The sequence below is a fragment of the Pan troglodytes genome, chromosome 2 (genome assembly GCF_028858775.2).
Source record: "Pan troglodytes isolate AG18354 chromosome 2, NHGRI_mPanTro3-v2.0_pri, whole genome shotgun sequence".
In the NCBI taxonomy this organism is placed as follows: Eukaryota; Metazoa; Chordata; class Mammalia; order Primates; family Hominidae; genus Pan; species Pan troglodytes.
Window position 1 is genome coordinate 29,835,674 of NC_086015.1, and position 21,075 is coordinate 29,856,748.

Consider the following 21,075-nt stretch of genomic DNA (forward strand, 5'->3'; position numbering starts at 1 on the left):
CGTGCTGGCAGCTGTCGCTCGCTCTCGGCGTCTCCTCTGCCTGGGCTCCTACTTTGGCGGCACTTGAGGAGCCCTTCAGCCCGCCACTGCCCTGTGGGAGCCCCTTTCTGGGCTGGCCAAGGCCAGAGCCGGCTCCCTCAGCTTGCAGGGAGGTGTGGAGGGAGAAGTGCAGGTGGGAACCGGGGCTGCACACGGCGCTTGCGGGCCAGCGCGAGTTCCAGGTGGGCGTGGGCTCGGTGGGCCTGGCACTCGGAGCGGACCCCAGCCCACAAGCCCCGGGCAGTGAGGGGCTTAGCACCTGGGCCAGCAGCTGCTGTGCTCCACTTCTTGCCGAGCCTTAGCTGCCTCCCCACTGGGCAGGGCTCCGGATCTGCAGCCTGCCATGCCTGAGCCTACCCTCCCTGCTGTGGGCTCCTGCGCAGCCCAAGCCTACCCGACTATCGCCATCCCCTGCTCCATGCTGCCCAGTCCCATCCACCACCCAAGGGCTGAGGAGTGCAGGCGCACAGCAGGCAGCTCCACCTGCGGCCCTGGTGTGGGATCCACTGGGTGAAGCCAGCTGGGCTGCTGAGTCTGGTGGGGACTTGGAGAACCTTTATGTCTAGCTAAGGGATTGTAAATACACCAATCGGTACTCTGTAACTAGCTCAAGGTTTGTAAACACACCAGTCAGCACCCTGTGTCTAGCTCAGGGTTTGTGAATGCACCAATCGACACTCTGTATCTAGCTACTCTGGTGGGGACGTGGAGAACTTTTGTGTGGACACTCTGTGTCTAGCTAATCTAGTGGGGACGTGGAGAACTTTTGTATCTAGCTCAGAGATTGTAAAGGCACCAATCAGCACCCTGTCAAAACGGACCAATCAGCGCTCTGTAAAACAGACCAATTGGCTCTCTGTAAAATGGACCAATCAGCAGGATGTGGGTGGGGCCAGATAAGGGAATAAACGCAGGCTGCCTGAGCCAGCAGTGGCAACCTCCTGGGCCTCTTCTGCGCTGTGGGATGTTTGTTCTTTAACTCCTTGCAGTAAATCTTGCTGCTGCTCACTTTTTGGGTCTACACTGCGTTTATGAGCTGTTAATACTCACCTCGAAGGTTTGCAGCTTCACTCCTGAAGCCAGGGAGACCACGAACCCACCGGGAGGAACAAACAACTCCAGACGCGGCGCTCCGCCTTAAGAGCTGTAACACTCACCGCGAAGGTCCGCAGTTTCACTCCTGAGCCAGCGAGACCACGAACCCACCAGAAGGAAGAAACTCCGAACACATCCGAACATCAGAAGGAACAAACTCCAGACACGCCGCCTTTAAGAACTGTAACACTCACCGCGAAGGTTCGCGGCTTCATTCTTTAAGTCAGTGAGACCAAGAACCCACGAATTCCGGACACGGAGGTAACTTCTGTTCGTTGTTTAAGATAATTCAAAGGCTGCTTTCTCAGAGATATTTCCTGAACTCTTCCTCCTTGCTGAGTTGAGTTTCTCTCTCCTGTGATCACCCAAGCAGCCCTCTTTTACTTCTTTTTGACATACTACATTTTATTAAGTGCTTTATTATGTATCTGCTGTATCTATCTGGCTGCGAATTCTTTTTTAAGGCCCAGGACCATGCCTTTTTTCTGTCTAGTGCCTGGCACTGTACTTGGACATAATTGGTGTTAAATGAATGATTGTTTAATAGACATATAAATCAAAAAAATTAATAGGAAATAAAATTGGGAAGAAGAAAATGGATAGGGAGATAAGCTGAATCTAGTGTCACATCATCGGTGGTTTTAATTTTGGTGGAAAGCTTTTCTGAGACTCAAAAAGCCTGGATGTGTTTGGTGGTCAGCCCTATCCTTATGGTCTTCTTGTATCTCTATCAAACAGATGAAAAATTCCCTTCAAGTAAATAGGATCTGAAGACAACTTCTGTGTCTGGGAGTCTCAGAAGTTAATATAACAAATTTATGAATATGTAACTTCTGAAATTTCATAAAATCACTTTTAAATTTTCTCTGCCTTTGAGAGTAGATACTAATTTGAAGTTTATTGATGGTGGAGGGATAATTATAGGCATGCCATTTATCTCTCAGCTCCTCTGAAACTGAAGCATTTAAATAATATGTTATATGTTTATACAGCCTCATATCCCATGTGTCAAATTTTCTTTTAATTTGAATATAAAATATAGAAGATAAAAGTGTCAAAATGATCTTACCGGTTAAATCCTTTTTATTGTTGTTCATTTTCATGTGGTAATGCCCTAAAGGGAATAATACGAACATGCTTTTGAAATGCAAAAGGAAGAGTAGCATGAGCAGGTTTTGAGCCAAGTAGTGAGCTACCGGAGACCAAATTATTCTCCGGGCTTTATTATTAGCTGACTTTGTGGATTTGACCAGGGAATATGGAGTAAAATAAAAGCAAGCACTACCAATAATTCATTCAATCACAGTCGATAAATTAACAAACAACTGCCAAAGAATGGTATTTGCATCAGGCATACTAAGTACCAAGTAGGGGGATTCCATCAGCTGGAGATTATGTTCCATTGAGCTAACAGAAAACCCAAGAAGAGGCTATTTTTCTCATACAATGAGAAGGCCAGAGATAGGCAATCTAGAGCAGTAATTGTGGCTTCATGTAAGCTCTTTCTGGCTCTGTTCTGCCATCCCTTAGAAGTATAGCTTTCATTTTCATGGTTATGAGATGTCTGTTCTACCTCTAGTACTGTGTTTGCATTCCAGATATTTTTCATGTATCTTCTAACCAGCATAGTGCCTAGCTCATAAGAGGTACTCAAATATTTATTTAATACATGAATAAATGGTGAGTCAGTGAAAAAAAAATCTGAAGTTGTACAAAAGTGGAAGCTCAGTGTTCCAAATTATTTAATAGCCCGTCATTATCAGATGATCCGAGCAATTTATTTTTGCATTGTTACAGGCTGTGTTCTCCAGAAGTAGAGAGTAGACCCTCAGATGTAGTCTGGTGTTCAAGATGTTTGTTAAAGATCAGTATCTGTAAAAGGAAAAGAGTTAGAAGCAGTATCAACTAGAGGAAAAAGCTAACATGCAGTGCAAGCCCAATGAAGCCTCTGTAGGTAGCTTTAGAATAAGCATTGCCTGTTAGACTGGTCTTACATTGGGTTGAAATGACCGAGTTTCCATATCCCTACTATCTCCTATCCCCTGACACTCTGCTTAGTCACCTGATGCAGGCTGCTCTGGGAAGAATGTGAACTTGAGTGAGGTGGCTCTCTGCAGCTAAGACTATGAAGAAGCTGAGAGCAGGAGGCTGCCTGGTGACTGCACTCCCCACTGCTGGGCGGGAAGTCCTTTCTTGAAGTGATCTGAGTGGCAAACCTCCATATCTGCTATAGTATGATATTTCACATATCCAATAACCAATGTCACTTGTCATGACACAAAAATAAAATGACAAGATCCATAAAACAAAAGGAAAGAAGAAAGAAGGAGGAGGCATAATGAGAGCAGAAAGCTTAGCTCAAGGAAAGTGTCTTAATCAAGTTGGGCTGTTACAACAAAATAGTATAGACTGGGTGACTTAAACAACAAACATTTATTTCTCGCAGTTCTGGAGGCTGAGAAGTCCAAGATCAAGATGCCCGCACATGTGGTTCTTGGTGAAGGCCCTTTCCCTAACTTGCAGACAGCACCCTTCTTGCTGTATTCTCACATGGTGGAGAGAGGTTTCCTTTCTTTTCTTGAGGAATAGCACATATTCACGAGCTTCCTTCATTCTGTCCTTTTTGAATGTTTCCTCTAGTCTCAACTGGCAGTGTTTCTGCTGATGTAATCCCATCTATTTTCTGGCTTCTGTTGACATCACTGATTAGGTCTGTGGTTCACACCCACACTAATCTCCTTATCAAATGATTGGTCAGACACATGCTTGGTATTTTCTTCTGAACATGCTTTTTCTTTTTTTTGCAATATAGACAGGCTGGGCATTTTCCAAATCTTTAAGTTCGGGTTCCCTTTTGCTTAACAATTCTGTCTTGATGTCATTTCTCACTTTTTGCATTATACTCTGAGCAGTCAGGAGGAACCAAACCAGTTTTTCAACCCTTTGCTTAGAATTGTCAGCTAAATATCCAATTTCATTACTTGCAGGTTCTACCTTTCACAAAACTCTAAAATAAAAACACAATTCAGAATAATTCTCTGCCACGTTATAACAAATGTTGCCTTTTTAAAAATTGTTCAATAACGTGTTCCTCATTTCTGTCCGAAACCTTATCAGAATGACCTTTACCATCAATATGTGTACCAACAGTATGTTGATGATTAGTTACATATTCTCTGAGAAAATGGAGGGTTTTTTCTTTCACTCTCCTCTTTTCTTTCTGAGCTCTCACTAGAATCCCATTGAGCAGTACCTTAACAATGATCTCGAATTTTCTGGTATGCATCTGAAAACCCTTCTAGCGTGTATCCATTATTCAGTTCCAAAACTGCTTCTGTGTTTTTAGATATTTGTTACAGCAGCACCCCACTTCTAGGTACCAATTTCTGTCTTAGCTCTGGGTACTATAAAAATACCATAGACTGGCCCGGTGCGGTGGCTCACGCCTGTAATCCCAGCACTTTGGGAGGCCGAGGTGGGCGGATCATGAGGTCAGGAGATCGAGAGCATCCTGGCTAATACGGTGAAACCCCGTCTCTACTAAAAATACAAAAAATTATGGGAGCGTGGTGGCAGGCGCCTGTAGTCCTAGCTGCTCGGGAGGCTGAGGCAGGAGAATGGCATGAACCTGGGAGGTGGAGCTTGCAGTGAGCTGAGATCATGCCACTCAACTCCAGCCTGGGCAACAGAGTGAGACTCCGTATCAAAAAAAAAAACTATAGACTGGGTGGCTTAAACAGCCAAATATTTAATATATATATATATATCATTTATATATAATATATATATCTAGTCTCTCTATATACATATATATACACATATATACACAGCAAGGTGCTGTCAGTTTCCATTCTTGGTAAGCGCCTCTGCCTAGCTTGCAGACAGCCACCTGTATCCTGATCTGTCTGCTTGTAGTTGTAGCCTCACATGGTGGAGATGGGAGGACCTCTTTTTAAAAGGGCACTAATCCCATCATAGGGGTTCCATTCTTGCGATCTCATCTAAAACTAATTTTCTTCCAAGGACTTCACCTTCTAGTAGCACCACATTGGGGGTTAGGGCTTCAATGTATGAATTTTGAGGGGACGTAAACCCTTTGTTTCAGTCCATAACAGAAAATGATGGCTATTGATGTTGGAACTCAGCATTGACTTTGCCTATATAAATGCAACATCGTTAATGAACAGTTCTCAATGGACAGAAGTCTCTACTTGGGCAAAGTGGTATAACAGCAGCAAGTACTATTTAAAACTGATTTGACTGGAAGGAAATGGTTTATAAATGGGATTTCTAATGCAAGTTGCTGTTTTGGCTCGGAGTATGGAATCTAAGCATGGCAATCTCAAATAGAGCCCCACCTTGTGGTTAGTAGAGGAAGCTGCTCATCTCAGGAAATGAGTGGTTAGCTTTCTATTCTTTAATAGTGTGGGCTGAAGTAGATGTTTTCTTGATTTTTAAAAGCATATGTTTTTTGAATTTTATTATTATTATTAATTATCTTCACGTGGGTACATAGCTGATAAGCAGTGCTTGATTTTATGACCCTTTAGCTTTGCCATTTGTTTCTCATATGCCCTCTTAGAATGTCCTTGGTATACAGTCCCCTCACCTGTATGTTATTTCTGGTCACTTTTTTACTCTCAGATGACTCCAACTAATCAATTACTGAGCTGAATTTGGCTCAGGGAGTATTTGCCTTTAAATAATGATAGCCTCTTGATAAAGTAAATGCCTTTAGGACCCTAGGGAATGACTCAAAATAGTGTGTGCTGGACATTTTGGTGTAAGGTGGGAGAAATATTTTGGACGGAAAGAAAATCAGGAAGAGAGGTGCCAGACTTATTTAAATCTAACTCAATCTATACTATCTTTATAGGAAATTAAAAATATAATACAATTTAATTAATTATGAGCATAGTCTATTTTTTGTTTCCTTTAATTATTGCAACTAACACATTTTCTCTTTTGCCAATAAAGGAAAACAAAAATATTTCACTCCAAAATATACTTCAGTGACATATTTCAAGAGGGTTATTCAGAGGGCCTACGGACAGGAATAGCCCTGAAAAGCTGCCTTTTGTGGAAGAAATTTGCATCTGTAGAGAAAAATCCACGTTAGTGAAACGAATACCCAGACTTTCTCTGAGGCCCTCCCCCTTATCCAGATCTAGAAAAGATGTACTCAACCACAAACTACCATCTCTTTTTTTCTGAGAGCTGCTGTCTGTGAGGTTTCATGTACACAACAAGCCCACCTTTGCCCCATGCCTTTCTTTCTCCCTCCTATAACCGTCTTGCCACACTCCAAGCCCATGTTTTTTCTATAATCTCAAGATGGTGTAATGGCGTTAACCACCTGGCCCTTTCTTTGAGTTTTCACATTTTGTATTACTTCCATGCACATGTGTGTGCAATAATAAATTTTGTTTGGCTTTTCTCCTAAGAATGGGCTGTTTGTCAGCTGATTTTCAGTGAGCCTTCAGAAGGCGAAGGGGAAGTTTCCCCTTGGCTTCTGCAGTTTTGTTGTACTGCAGGATACAAAAAGCTCCACAGTTTTGTTGTAGAGCAGGATAACCAAAACCACTCTGCTCCTCTGGATGTCACATCAAGGGAAACCAGGATCTGACACGCCAGCCGTAGGGTAAGAATATCTTCCCAGTCAGATTCCCAGGTGTCTTTCACGAATCCTGTTGAGAGGTTGGTAAAAATCACTATCTCTTTTTCCTTTTTCAAATTAAGATTAATGGGAGAAAAGCATTTACAGTAGTCTTAGATGAAGCAACTCTAGTTTATTTTTTAGTGTAAATATTCATATGTTTGGTTCTTGTGCTCTTAAAAGTAATGGTAAAACCTGCAATTACTCTTGCACCAACCTAATATCTCAAACTTCTCAAAGTTTAAGAGTGACTCTAGGACACCTTCTTCCATTTGCTATGCCTCTCCTTTTGCCACCTTCAGTCTCCCATCTAGTTTCCTTAAGTGATTGATACGTTCCCCTTCAAGACGATAATTCCTCCATTTGGTAGTCACTGGATGAAAAACTGAAGAAAGAAAATAAGAGAGTTTCAATTACCACATAAACAGATCTAAAAGATATGCTAGTGACTCTGGGACCCCTTGAGGAACAAAGCCAACGTGCCAGTTTTCATGTGCGTCTGTGTGAAGAGACCACCAAACAGGCTTTGTGTGAGCAACATGGCTGTTTATTTCACCTGCGTGCAGGTGGGCTGAGTCCGAAAAGAGAGTCAGCGAAGGGAGAATAAGGGTGGGGCCGTTTTATAGGATTTGGGTAGGTAAAGGAAAATTACAAAGGGGGTTTGTTCTCTGGTGGGCAGGAGTGGGGGTCGCAAGGTGCTCAGTGGGAGTGCTTTTTGAGCCAGGATGAGCTAGGAAAAGGACTTTCACAAGGTAGTGTCATCACTTAAGGCAAGGACCCACCATTTACACTTCTTTTGTGGTGGAATGTCATCAGTTAAGGTGGGGCAGGGCATATTCACTTCTTTTGTGATTCTTCAGTTACTTCAGGCCATCTGGGCTTATACGTGCAAGTCACAGGGGATGCAATGGCTTGGCTTGGGCTCAGAGGCCTGACACCAGTGACCCCTTTTGGGGCCGCCTTTCTTTCTCATGGAGTCCTGAGAGTTACGAGTTGATTTGGCCCTATTCGTTAATGGATGTTGCCCTGAAATCAATGACCCAGTTAAGAAATTGAAACTAATTTTAAAAGCCACCTATTCAACTAAATCCGTCTCCAAAGTACATATTTATGGCATTTCACTGGCTCTTTAAAAGCTCTTTGTGAAATAAATTTCTATCTGTAAAGAAAACCTCCATTTGCAAGGGCACCTTCCTCTCCGTATCTAAACCCTGAGAAACTTTTACAATGAGAAAGGCAAGTTTACATAACAAACCTTACTTTTATTTAATGTACTTTTCCTGGCTATCTTTCCTTTTCTGTGCATTTACCTAATTATATATATATATATATATGAGAATATATATAATTAAAACTAATGAAATAAGAAATAATTCCATATGCAAAGTGTACGAGAAAAGTAAGGTATGTTTTTGGTGAGGAAAGTTACAGAGGCACGAAGATTGTGTTTATTGAGAATGAAATAATTTTGTCTAGTTTATGGGTTATTTAAAGATTCTAAAGGACAACATGATATTGATAAAACTAAATAACAGTTTCTGGCAGCCCCAGGAACCTCAAGAGATTTTGGGGGTCTTCAGCTAAAGAGGAGTTCACCCAGCTCTCTTCTTTCTCTTTTTTTTTTTGAGTCAGGGTCTTGCTCTGTTATTCAAGCTGGAATGCAGTGGCACAATCACAACTCACTGAAGCCTTGGCTTGTTTGCTCAAGTGGTCCTCCCACCTCAACTTTCTGAGTAGCTGGGACTGCAGGTGTGTGTCACCACACCTTGCTATTTTAAAATTTTTCTGTAGAGACGAGGTCTTGCTATGTTGCCTAGACTGAGTTCACTCATTTCATAAAGGTGTTACAGACACAGTATTTGGCTTTGCTTGTAAGCCTCAAGAGATTTTTAAAAGTTAAATCCAAAATTCCTTAGTAAAAAATTCCAGCAAAGCCAGCTTAAAAACAGCCTATATAGCAATCACTGTTCTTTCTATACTTTATGCAAATAGGCCAAGTGTAATAAAACTAAACTTATTTTGTACATAAATTGGTCTTACTATGATTTCTCTTTGTTAGAAATGGGGTACTGGAGACAGGAAAACTATGTTTCAGAACGATACCTATAGTTCATCTGTTATTAGGTTCTGGATCTTTTTTTTTTTGAGATTTTATTATTTACCTGCAATATAAACGAAATCCTAAATTTCTAGTTTCCTCAAATATATGACTGTGACTCTGTAGACTAACATTTCCAATTTTTCTTTCTCTCTTCTAAGCTAGAATCACTAGAAATTAAAACTGTGCTTTCCTTAAAGCCCTGCAAATGGAAACTAGACAACTTGATAAAAACTTCAGAAGAAATCACTACAGCTATCTATCTTTTTCTTTTTTCTTTTCTTTTTTTTTTTTTTTGAGATGGAGTTTTGCCCTTGTTGCTCAGTCTGGAGTGCAATAGTGCCATCTCAGCTCACCACAACCTCCGCCTCCCAGGTTCAAGTGATTCTCCTGCCTCAGCCTCCCGGATTAGCTGGGATTACAGGCATGCGCCATCACGCCTGGCTAATTTTGTATTTTTAGTAGAGACAGGGTTTCTCCACGTTGGTCAGGCTGGTCTCAAACTCCCAGCCTCGAGCTATCCGCATGCCTCAGCCTCCCAAAGTGCTGGGATTACAGGCATGAGCCACTGCGCCCGGACATGTCTGTCTGTCTGTCTGTCTGTCTATCTATCTATCTATCTATCTATCTATCTATCTATATTTGGCCTTCATGCCTGTTGATGTATGGACTACTCAGAAGGTTCACTAGAACATATGATTTGAACTACAATCTACAAAAATCTGTCCGATTGCCATGCCTGCCCAATCCAACTGAAGGTGTTTTAGAGACTTGAGAAAAACTAGTTTATAGACTACTCTAGACATTAACCTTAGTTTTTCCTTTGTTTCCATAGACATACCTCTTACTAACAGACATCTTACTTACAAGCATTTTACTTACAAACATCTGTTTGCCTGTATCATATGTAGAGACTTGGCTTTGAGATCCCATCTGCAATGCCACCTCCTGGAATGGGGCACAACTATTTAACTGAACCGACTTATAAGAGACTGATTCAAGAAGGTATCAGCTGCTTGGTCTAATGTATGCTTTTTCCCCTTCCCCTTTGCCAGTCTCTTATCTCACAACCTCTGACCCAAACCTCTTCATAGCTACCAACCCCATTTTAATATGTGAAACTTTCTAAACACAAAGTTTCAAATGGGGGGACTAAAGAAAACCAAAAATGTTTTGTACCAAAATATACTTCTTGAACATGTTTTGAGATGGTTATTCAGAGGGCGTGCAGACAGGAATAGCCCTGAAAAGCTGCCTTTTGTGGAGATTTGCATCTGTAGAGAAAAAACCACATTAGTAAAATAATAAATCCAGGCTTTCTCTACGGCCCTCTCCCTTACCCGGATCTAGAAAAGATTAACTCAGCCACAGGATACCATTTATTCTTTCTGAGAGTTGCTAGTTGGGAGATTTTAACTATATAATAAGATTGCCTTTGCCCCATGCTTTTGTTTCTCTCTCCTTCCCATTACCAGTCTTGGCATGCTCCAGCCCCCTAACCTCATGGCATGAAAGCATCAACCAGCTGGCCTTTTCTTTGAGATTTTACATTTTTTATGACTCCCATGCACATGTGTGTGCATTAATAAATTTTGTTTGGCTTCTCTTCTGTTAGTCTGCCTTTTGCTAGTTGATTTTCAGTGAACCTGTAGGGGGCAAAGGGGAAGTTTTCCCTTGGTCCCTGTAGCAATCACACTCTTCTTAGCAGACAACTACGTGAGCACTCTTAGAGATATCCAAACATGATCATAAAAGCACCAGTAAGAGGGGAAAATAAAGTCATTTTGGCATTGGCATTTTCAAATAAAAATATTATTAAAGACAATAAAATTTTTTTCATGATAGCCTATATATTTTCAACAGTAATCCTTTGTTTTTAATGAGATGACTTTGTTTTGATTTTGTGTTTTATCATTTTTATTGTTTTATGTTGTTGTTACTGTTTGTATTATTGCTTTTGAAGATTCTGAATCTTGTATTATTTGGGTAGAATTTATCATCAAAAGCTAATTGCTCTTATTAGAAATGCACTGTTGTGTTTTGCTTTGGGAAGGAATACTTTAATAAGGCTCTGCAAATTTTTGAAGACAGTTTACTTCCAGCTACTCAAAATGTGTTGTCACATTTCTGACCTTCTCTGACAGGATTAAAACCTTTACACAGATAAAATAAATAGAAATATGCCTCTCTTATTGAATAATTTGCATTTTAATTAACAAATAATTGTTTTCTGATTATAAAAATAATGCAACTTAATTTGTTATAGAAACTGAAAAACAGAACAACACACACATACAAAGTAAAAATCCTCTATAATAGTACTACCCAGAAGGAATCACTGTTAATATTTTGGTATACATCTGGTGAGTGTCAAACACAATTATTTAGAACACTAATATTCTCTTAGTACATACTTTTTAGTGGTTGCAAATAATTTAAAAATATAAATGGATCAACTTTCTTTAGCAGTTTCTATTTTTGTACATTATCTTGTTTTAGTTTATTTTTTCAGACCTCAAGAATACACTTGTTTTAGCTTTTATAAATACTTTCATATAAAAATATGAATGTTTATGGCTTTTAAGCTCTAACTTTTTCTTAGAATACATTCTTAGAAGTGCAAATGTTGGGTCAAAGAGTACATGGATGTTTTTATTCTTTGATACATGTTGAGTAACGATGTTATAGAAAATGTGTTAACATTTTGCACACTCGCAATATTTAAGAAAGTACATTTTCTAACACCTTCCATAATCCTGGGTATTGTCATTAAAAAGAGAGTGAGAGAGAAAGAGAAACTTGCAGTTAGATAGACAAATAATGAAGTTATTAGTAAGGATGGGCAGAGTTTTCATAAGTTTATTTGGCAAATGCATTTTTCTTTCAGTTCTTTGCCCCTTTTCTGTTGTGTTTAATCTTTTCTTATTGTTTGTTTGTTTTTTTTTTAGCTATTAAGAATAGTAATTCTTGTACACTGTTGGTGGGAATGCAGATTCCCAATAGGCATTATGAAAAACAGTATGGAGGTTTCTAGAGAAATGAAAAACAGAACTACTATATGACTTAGCAGTCCCTTTTGTAGGCATGTTCCCAAACAAAATGAAATCACCACCTCATAAAGATATCTGCCCTACCATGTTGATTGCAACATTATTGGCAATAGCTAAAACATAAAAAAACCTAAGTGTATGTCAGCAGACAAATGGATAAAGAAACGATGGTATGTATATACGATGGAATATTATTCAGCTCTAAAAAGAATGAGATCTTGCCATTTGCCACAATGTGATGAACCTGAAGGACATTATGCTAAATGGAATAAGCCAGACTGAGGGATAAATATCACATGATCTCATTCATCTGTGGATCTAAAAAATAAAAATTCAAATATATAGAGACAGAGAACAAAAGAGTGATTACTTCGGATGGGGAAGAAATGGGGAGATGTAAGTCAGAGGATACAAAGTAGCAGATATATAGGATGAGCACATCTAGAGATCTAATATGCAACATGACTGTAGTTAATAAAATTGTACTGTATTTGGAATTTATGCTAAAAGAATAGATTTTAGCTGCCCTTGCCATAAAAGCAAACAAACAAAAATAGGTAACTATGTGCGATGATGAATATGTTAATTTGTTTCATTAATTTGCTTCATTAACATATTCATCATCACACATAGTTACCTGTTTTTTTCCTGTGTATCCCATAGCGTCATGTTATATATCTTAAATATATTAATACAATTTATTTTAAAAAATAGTTACTGTCATATATATTACAAATACAGCTTCCAGTTTAACTTTATTTTTGCTTTATTTGCCTATATGTAGCATATATATATATATATTATTTTTTTTTTTTGAGACAAGAGTTTCACTCTGTCACCCAGGCTGGAGTGCAATGGCCCAATCTCGGCTCACTGCAATCTCTGCCTCCCAGGTTCAAGAGATTCTCCTGCTTCGGCCTCCTGAGTAGTTGGGACTACAGGCATGTGCCACCATGCCTGGCTAATTTTTTTGTATTTTTAGTAGAGACGAGGTTTCACCACATCAGTCGGGCTGGTCTCGACTTCCTGACCTCAAGTGATCTGCCTGCCTCAGCCTCCCAAAGTGTTGGGATTAGAGGAGTGAGCCACCGTGCCAGGCCTATTTTTTCTTTAACATGATGCATCCATTTTTTCTTATTTCTTCTTTGCCGTTGAGTTTGAATATTTTCATTCTACCTGAGGCCAGAGTTTTCTCTTGGAAATTCCGGGCCCGAGCCAGTAAATAGGGCAGCATTTTTGGCTTGTGAAAGTAGGTGAGTAGAGACACTGCACTGACCTTTCATGGTTCATAACCTGGATCCAAAGGGGTTATGTCTCATCTCCACACTTTGACATAGTGTTAAAATAGCTTAATGAAAAACTATGAGGCACTGATTTTTTTTAATAGTCCTTAATGTTTTTGCCAAGAATTTCATGCCAAGTCTAAAAAATGTAGGATAATCATGTGTTGGAGAGAACATATACTTTGGAGTCAGATAAACACACCTGAGCTGGAATTTTAGTTATTCTACTTACTAGTTGGTGATCTTGGGTAACTTATGGAAATTTGCAGTCACAATTTCTTTCTCTGAGAAAGGGGATTGATAATACTTGCCTCATCAGGTAATCATGATGTATTAGCATGCATTTTTCTCCTTCCTTTCTCTTTTCTTTCTTTCCTTCCTCCTCTCTGCCTTCCCTCTTGCCTTGCCTTCTCTCTGTATTTCTGTTGCATTAGTAAATGAGTGACTAATACTTTAGTCTTAGAAGTTATTCAGTAGATGAAAGTTTCTCACTAATCTTTTAGATAATAATAATATCTCAGGTTTCTATTTGAAATTCTTTTCAGTGCATCCAAGATTATATTTCTTTGATTTTTCAGAACTAATGTATTACCTTTCTCTTACACTCATTGAAGTAAGTAAGTTGGCATTTTATTCCTGTCACCTTGGCTTATTCATACTCCAAAGATCTTTGTCTATCTGCAAATGTGAGGCTTTTCGAGCATTCACTCTTCATGTAATTTATAAAAGCGTTAAATACAGAACCCATCAGTATCCTGGAGAGATGCTGCTCAGATATTGTCTTTTGTCCAGGGAAATTATTATTTTTCTGAAACTAAGTAAGCAGAGAGTATTAGAGACTCTTTCTGGGGTATCTTCTCAACTCACAAATGATTTTTAAACTACCTTTTTGCCCTACAGGGAGGGACCCCCCAGCAGCCATATTTGCACTGTGTGATTCCTTCCCTTCTGGCCATTGCCGATTGGACCAGAATAGGTTGATCAGATGGTATCTTCTGGAGTGAAAGAACTGGAACTAAGGATTTTTAACTTTCTTTAGTTTGGCCTTTCAAATGGAGGCAAAGTAAACCTAGGGTTGGGAAGTGGCCATCGTGCATATTTATGTAGCCTGAGAAACAGCAGGATGGGAATGCTAGGAGATGAAACATGCTAAAATAAGGGGCTCAGCCTTCTGGAGGCTTCTGAGGCCTTGATTCTTGTCTCTTTTGGAGGCCAGATTACATTTCTGCGTTTGGAGTTCATGAGCTATATCTTCATCATTGTGACACATTCTCATTTTTCTTAATGTAGCCTTAATTAGCTTCCCTCACATACAGTTGAAGCGAACTTTACCTTTTTTCTTTTAGCTCAAATATGTAATATTTGGTAAGTCTTTATCTGTCTCCTATTAGCTCTCCATATTTTACTTCTAGAAAATACTCCTAAATGGAATTTCTCTTTCTCCCATTTGCCACAAACCACTCTTTCCATTTACAATGATTCTATAAAACAAAACAGAACCATTTGTACACAAGATAGAACATGTCCAATTTGGATTTGACTCCCAAGAACATTAATCTTAATATTAATCTTTTGATTAATGTCTAAAATTAATCTTTTGACATTCTATTGGTATATAGTTGAACCAAACTATTTTTATAACTGCTTTTAAAAAAGGGCATAGGAAGGAAGGCAAAATCTTGGAGATTGCTTATATTTGGTTCTCCTTGTATGGCATCCTGTTCATGTTTTCTAAGCCCATTTTGCACACTTGTGCTTTTCATAACCATAGGAACTATACTTAGATTTACATTGTCTGATGCTTGCCAAGTCCAGGTTCAGTTCTTTGAGAATTGTTAGTCCTATTTTGAAGCATCCTATAACTTTGCTGCTCTGATCATAGCTTTTTAAACTAATGGACTCTTGACTCAAACTGGATACATTTGGATTCTTTCTCCGAGGGATTTAATATGATACAATAGGGATGTTTGTTAGTTGGAGTTGGGTGTTAAAGCGGAAAGGTCATATCAAACTGGGGCTCTGTACCTAGGGCAGTTGTGATCCACTAGCATCGAAAGAATATTTTAAAAGACTGTACATAGAGAAGCTGAGATGAGCTATGCTGTATAATAAAGAATTTGGTCTCTGTCTCAGGTTCCTGGCACATATCTTCTAAAGCTCTTGGAATTTCCGAAGTGATAGAGTTGTTGAGTCCTTTGGTTCACACCTGAGTTTATGCTAATTAGATGACTCAAGCTCAGTTCTCCAATCACTTTAGATGGGGGCTGGATACCAGAAAGACCAATAACATGATTAAAAGGTGACTCCTTTGAGGCAATCTGACCTCTGGGGAGGGGAGAAAGACTGGAGATTGAGTTGAATCACATGGCCAATAATTTAATCAATCATGCCTACATAATGAAACCCCAATTAAAACTCTGGACACCAAGGCTCAGGAGAGGTTCCTGACAAATGAACACATCAATGTGATGGGAGGTTGACCTGTTCTGTCTATGGGAAGAGAACATGCATGCTCTGTGTTGGGGATCCTCCCAGGCCTTGCCCTATGTGTCTCTTCATTTGGCTGGTCCTGATCTGTATCCTTTATAATAATAAAACTTTAATCATAAGTAGAGCACTTTCCTAAGATCTGTGACTTGGTCTAGAAAATTATCAAACCTGAGGCATTTGTGAGAACCCCCAAATCTGTAGTCAGTCAAAGTGCAGGTGGCCTGGGGAACCCTGATGTTCAGCTGGAGTCTCAAGTGAGAGTAGTCTTGTGGAAGACTGAGCCCTTAACTTGTGGGGTCTTTGCTAATTCCACGTAGTTAGTGCCAGAATAAAAACTGCAGCATACCAGTTGGTGCCGTAGAAACTATAATATAGGTCTAGAGAATCAGAAAGAGAAATTTCAAGTTCTAATGTTCCGACTTCAGTGTAGAAATTAACTTCTACAATAAAACTCTCCAAATAAAGATTTTTTGAGGAAAACATTATTTTCCTACTCTACTGTCTTATAAAGCTTCAATCATGGCAGAGTTTACAGGTCTCTAATTTTTCTCCAATTCATATTTCGACCTTAAAGTCTTAGTGGTTCTTTGTCTAAGCCCAAATTAATCACACTGTTAGAACATGAGGGCAGGAATGGACCCACAAGATCATTTGGCTAATTCCTTATGTTTTCACAAATGAGGAATCTAAGAAATAGAGAAGTGAGACATCTGGCATAGGATCATATTAATAATTACTGGTAAAATCTGGATTCAAATTATCTTTCTTATTTTCTAATTCAACAAATGTAATTTCACTTTTCAGCAACATCTATTGACTAAAGCTTTATTTTTTTCAGTGTTATAAACGAAAGCGAACTTTGCTGTCATGAATTTTTAATAGAAAAGGATGTGGCTGTGAGTTGACACTGAATCTCACCAGGGAAGCTCCTTCCCATGTGAGGCTGCCTCCCCAGTGTCTGCCTTTGGGGCCTGGTGTTTGGGTAATAACTGCTTTTAATAAATGAATTCTTAATATAAATTGAACTCACTTCTTTTTCATGACTTTGCTTTTTTGGTTGACTTTATTTCTTGGTGAATCTTTGCAAACATTCATTTTCTGTGAGTCAAAATATCTATTTTGCTGTTTTTTTCCTGCTGTCTATGGATATCCTGAAAGAGGAGAGATTTTATTTTATTTTTTGGTATAAGGCACTGAGGTATACTTTACACAGTAAAATTCACTCTTTTAGGTGTATGGTTCATTGAGTTTTGACACACGTATACAGTTTTGTAATGCCACATCAATCAAGTTACAGAATAGTTCCATTACCCACAAACGTTCCCTTGTGTCCTTTGTAGTGTATACTACCTTCCTACCCCAATTTTTAGATAAACAAAAATAAACTTTATTCCAAAATTACCAAAGGAATGTCTGAGGACATAATTCAGAAATCAAGAAATATCTAGGATGTTCATTATTATTTCTATTTTTAATTTCTTTCATAACTTTAAACACATTTAGTTTATAAACTCAAATAGTTGTATCATGCCTAATCTTTAGGTTGTGAAGTTTTCCCTTTATTTGGTATGCCGTCTCCTCCTCATGGTGATGCATTTCCCTGTGTAATTTGCAATTTTCTATTGTGAGTTCATCTTTTCCCTGTTGTTTCTATTGTGTTGCCAGTGTCTGAGTCACCAGTGATCTGAAAGCACCCCTTGAAAGTGGTATTATTTACTTCTGTCAGTGCTGTAGATGTTTCATCAGTTCCATAGATGTTTCATCAGTTCCAGATGAGTTTTCTTATGCTAGTTTCTTGGCTTAAAATTTCTGCCCCATGAAGGAAGTGTAACTTTGATTCTACATCCACATGTAGGGCAAACATGGGTTTCTAAATTGCTTTAAGACAACTTTCTATTTTCCCATCCTGAAGGCAAGTTTCCTTGACACTTTGCCTCCATGGGGACAGAATCTTTCTAGTTTCTCTAGTTTCATGAATTGGCTGCTTGGACCTAGTTTCTGGCTCTCTGCAAGAGTCCTGGTTCTAACATCACTCTCTCCACCCTGAGCCTGATTCAGCCAAGATACTAACATTCAAGCTGTCGTCCTCTAGATCCTACATTTGGGTCCAATATCACTCTGCACTGTCAGAGCATCAGATAAAGCTAACGCTTTTAAGCCATGTCTAGAACCTTTGTCTTAATAGTTGATAATGGGAAGTTGTCCCATATTGGCTCATTCTAACATGTATTTAGATGTGTCCTTGATAGTTTTTCTTCAGGGAATCTTATTTTCTAAGTAGTTTTTGCCAACTTTTAAAACATTTTACTCCTTCTTTCATATATATTTGATTGCCAATATAAAATAATCTGCTGTTTTTACCTGTTTTTAACTTGTCTCTGTGGATTGACATACAATTCTGGCTGGTTAGTTATCAGTTACAGACAGTTTTAATTTCTTCACATTTTCATGTAGATTAAAAGGGGTTAGGCCTAATATTGGACTCCTTCATTTTCTCTTGCATTTTAGAAATTGCAGAATATCTATTTGCCAGAGATTCTCTTTTGATCTTTGCTTTTATTTGTTGCTTTCCCTCCTGCCTGCCTATGCAGGCAGTGAAATGTATTAATTTTAGATTAATATTACTGCAGTGAAATGTATTCCTCAAAGATTACTGCTGAAGTTAATTTGTGTGCAGTCATTACTTAATCTTCAGCATGGTCTATGTGCTCTCTGATTTAGAGCAGTCCACATTCTATTGTTGCATCTTACATGATGCCTGTAAATACTTTTGTGCTTTCATTATATTAGAGATTGCAGACTTTTAAAAAATTTACCTCTAGTGTTCCCATAAGATGTTCACACTGTAGAACGGAATTCACTTTTTTGTTTAATTTTAGCTGTCAGTGGAGAACCAGGCAATTGACACACTACTGAAAAGAAAAGAGAATTAGAACAACCTGCCTGGAGTTAAAGTCCCTTAGTTAATGGATAAGTCACCAACACACAGTTTTTTAATAGGCAGAAATTTCAAGTCACACTGCAGACCATTTATATTTCTATCCTGTGTTGTATCCATATTTCATGTAAAATATGAAGCTAAGTTGGCAGAGATTCGTGTATCCACACTGAAGGTCCATGTTTGGCAAAAGACTATACCGATGGCATGCATGCTTTAATTGATGCCATGAAATAGCCCTTTACAATTGGTACTGTTATTCTAGGGCTGCTTTTTCTCTTTATACAAGGTGGGACCATGCTTTCCAAATAAAACTCAGCATTCACTGACTTACAGAATTGTAGTTTTGAGAACCACGCTCAAACATTGTCAAAAAATTCTAGGGCATGTACCTTTTAAAATGATCTGTTGTGTTCTTTTCACTTTCCATTCTCTTTTGGTGCATGCTGCTGCTACTGTTTGCTGTTAAATGGTTGCTGGTTTCACTTCAGTTGGGTGCAAGTGTGAGTTAACGAAGGTAAAAGCTAGGTCATTTGAGAAAAATATGACTTTTCTGAAAGCTAAATCATAGAGAAACTGCCAGATATAAAAACAGATAAACTATACATTTAAAAACTCATTTTAATAAAAACATGATAAAAAGATAATTCCAGTCTGTTTGATTCTAGAGTCTATTCTCTTAATTATATTGTTAAGCAACAAAATGGGGAAGGAAGCAAACTTAAGTTGAACTTTCTGAGCCTGAGTTTCATTTTCTATGAAATAAGGATAGTAATATCTCATCGAATTGCTGTGGGGACTAAATTAGATAATGTATGTAAAATGCAAAAGACAATCTATAAATGTTTACTTTTCTCCTGCCGTCCATCTAGCTCAAACTTGCACTAGAGGTGATTAGGTATTTAGAGTTCAAATAACTGAGTTGTGATGTCAGCAAAATAAAAATTAAGCAGACTGAATTTCCAGATGTGTCCAAATGTCAATGAAACCAATATTTAAGCAGAGATCTACTGGACTGTGCTGTAACTCCGTAAGCCTTGAATAATTGAGGATTGACTGTAAACTGAGGATCTACGTTCTGCATTATGACCTTGCATTAACAGAGACTAAACAATTGAAGGTTTGGAGGTAAGTGAAATAGCCTGGTGCCTGTAATATTTCAGGAGGAAATGCAACAATATAAAAAGCAACACAAGTACTGGTATTAATTGAGAGAGGTCTCATTTATCTTTCTGGAAAATTTCTCCCTTCAAATGCCACTTATCACTAGAGTGTGGATTCTCTGATGTATTTTAGTGATCACTCAGTTATCTTCAGTACTTGCTCTCCACCCTGGTCTTATAATACAGACTTTTCTGCGTTTTCAATTGTTCCAGGCTCTAATCACATCTCAGTTATGTGCAATAATAGGCATTGTGGAGTTGCTGCAAATCAAAACTTCCCAGGTAATACCAAGTCTCATTTAACTTTCAGAGCCATCCATCACCAAACATTTTATTGGAGAACCAAAAAGGGTGGAGTAGGGGAGCTGAGTGAATTTCTGAGTCTGCTGGAGTTGATAACTGTAAGTGTCATGGCCCCAGTATTACCAGCCATAGATAGAGATAATTTAAAAAATCATCCCTGTAACCCTAGGTACTGATTATCTATTGCTACATAGCAAGCCACCTTGAAACACATGGCTTAAAATAACAATTTATTTTTATATCTCACAGTTCTGTGGCTTAACTGGTCTCAGCTTGGCATCTCTCTTGTAGTTGAAGTCAAATAGAGGCTAGGGCTACATTCGTTTAAAGGTTCAGTTGAGTTGGAATGTGGCATGGCTGGCAGTTGATGATGACTATTTCCTAGGAGTTCTGCTGGGGCTACATGCCTGAACACCAACCAATAACCTTTTCATGTGGCTGAGACCTTTCATATGGCCACAGTCCTCAGAGACAGCATCCCAAGAGTGATCCTTTTAAGAGGCTCAGGTAGAAATTGCAAGGTGTTTTTACAATCTTCTCAGAGGTTGGAGTGTCACTTCTGTCATATTCTGCTGGTTCAACAAGCCAGTAAAGCCAAGCCCAGAGTAAGGTAATAAGACTCCACTTCTTGATGAGGAAATGTCAAAGTCATATTGCAGAACAGCATATTAGATAGGAGATACTATGGTGATCATCTTTGGAAGGTGCAATCTGCCACATCCAGTTCTTCTGTTCCAGATGCCAACAGAGCTCACCTGTATCCAGAACACTCCTGGGCTCTGGATGGTTTAAATACTTTCTGCATTTACTGGTCAACTCAGAATAATTTATAATTAGTAAGATGTATAGAAGAAATCAGAAAGTATCAATTTTCATAACATATCATGATTCTTTCACAAATCAGACATTCTTGCATTCTTATTCTTGGTGCCAGTGTTTTGCTCCATATGACATTCACAA

At 38.8% G+C, this 21,075-nt stretch overlaps 1 long non-coding RNA gene across 5 annotated transcripts; it reads right to left on the bottom strand.

Moving 5' to 3' along the window:
- Window positions 1-2,872: 2,872 nt before the first annotated feature.
- LOC107970590 (uncharacterized) lies at window positions 2,873-20,470 on the bottom strand. 5 transcript variants are annotated; one of them, XR_010155523.1, is made up of 6 exons: window positions 20,363-20,470; window positions 19,042-19,173; window positions 18,528-18,623; window positions 16,742-16,862; window positions 10,068-10,162; window positions 6,909-7,175 (listed from the first exon to the last, which is right to left on the bottom strand). It is a non-coding gene; the product is annotated as an uncharacterized LOC107970590 (long non-coding RNA). The 5 variants fall into 5 exon arrangements; XR_010155524.1 differs by having other exon boundaries at window positions 18,528-18,620; window positions 20,363-20,445; XR_010155527.1 differs by lacking the exons at window positions 10,068-10,162; window positions 19,042-19,173 and adding an exon at window positions 2,873-3,006 and having other exon boundaries at window positions 7,008-7,175; window positions 18,528-18,620; window positions 20,363-20,458.
- Window positions 20,471-21,075: the final 605 nt, after the last annotated feature.